The sequence below is a fragment of the Silene latifolia genome, chromosome 1, assembly GCF_048544455.1.
Source record: "Silene latifolia isolate original U9 population chromosome 1, ASM4854445v1, whole genome shotgun sequence".
Classification (NCBI taxonomy): Eukaryota; Viridiplantae; Streptophyta; class Magnoliopsida; order Caryophyllales; family Caryophyllaceae; genus Silene; species Silene latifolia.
The window spans coordinates 138,864,590-138,866,041 of NC_133526.1; positions in this window are offsets into that span (position 1 = coordinate 138,864,590).

Genomic DNA, 1,452 nt, shown 5'->3' on the forward strand with positions numbered 1-1,452 from the left:
TCTTTATCTTCTTATTTTGAGGGACTTCAGTTTGGGGTGGGTGTGTCCGGTGGAGGAGAGGCTATCTTGCATGCCTTGAACCGGCTCATTGAGGCTCGGGGTACTGAGGTGAGGGTTTCTATGTTGCTGGTTGATTTCCAGAATGCGTTCAACCTTGTTGATCGTGCGACCATGCTTCAGTTGGTCCGCCGTCGTTGCCCGATTCTTTCCCGTTGGGTGGAGTTTTTTTATTCCAGCCATGTCCGTCTTTTTTATGGGGAGCACTGCTTGTGGTCTTGTCAGGGTGTCCAGCAGGGTGATCCGTTGGGCCCTTTACTTTTCGCTTTGGTTTTGCATCCCTTAGTATGCAAGATCCGGGACACTTTTGACCTCACTATGCAAGCGTGGTACTTAGATGATGGCACCATCGTGGGTGATACTTTAGAGGTGGGGAAGGTCTTGGATTTGATTATGGTGGACGGCCCTCGTTTTGGACTGCATCTTAATGTCTCCAAGACGGAGGTCTTTTGGCCTGTTGAGGATCCTCGGAGTCGGCTTCCTGTGGTTTTCCCCCCTTCTATTTCTCGGCCATTGCGTGGTGTTACAGTTTTGGGTAGACCTGTCAGTACTTGTCCTGGTTTTGGCAGTGTGATTGTGGCGAAGAGAGTCACTAAGACCATTGAGCTAATGGACTTGGTTGCGAGGATTGAGGACCCGCAATGTGAGTTGCTTCTACTACGAGCTTGTACTGGTATTTCTAAGCTCTATTTCTCACACAGTATTTGCTCCCCTAGTGTTTTTGGGTCGGTCCATCTTCCTTTTGATGTCGCTCTTCGTTCCAGCTTGGAACGTATTGTCACAGCGTCTGGGCGGGTTTTGGGGATTGGCAGTGGCGCCTTGCTACATTCCCTTTTCATCTTGGTGGTCTTGCTGTCTATGTGGCGGGAGATGTTTTATTTTATGCTTTTGTTGCGTCCCGTTTGCAGTCTGCTGGTTTGCAGGCTAAGCTCCTCGACCCTTCTGGTATTGTAGCTAGTGGCCCTTCTTTGATGATGTCGCGCGGGTGTTTACTGCGACTACAGGCTCTGGTATCTTAGGTTACCCTAGTGAAGTTGATGCCCCCAAACTTATGAGGAAATTGGCAGACATTTATTTCGCGACGGTTGCTGCTGCCTCAGAGTCTGTTTTCTCTTTGAGACCACGCCTGCTTGCTTTATGGCAGTCTCAACAGGGTTCTCACTCCTCTAATTGGTTACGTGCGTTTCCTATCTCGGGGTTGGCTTAGACTATGAACGTGAGGACTTACCGTAGTGTGCTTGTGTATCGTCTGGGTGTTCCGTTATTCACGGTATCTAGGCCATGTCCTGCTTGCTCTCGGGTTTTTGCTGAGGATATTTTTGGGGACCACGCTGTTTCATGTACTGGTACTATGGGCGTTAAACATCGGCATAAACTCGTCCGGGACACTCTTTT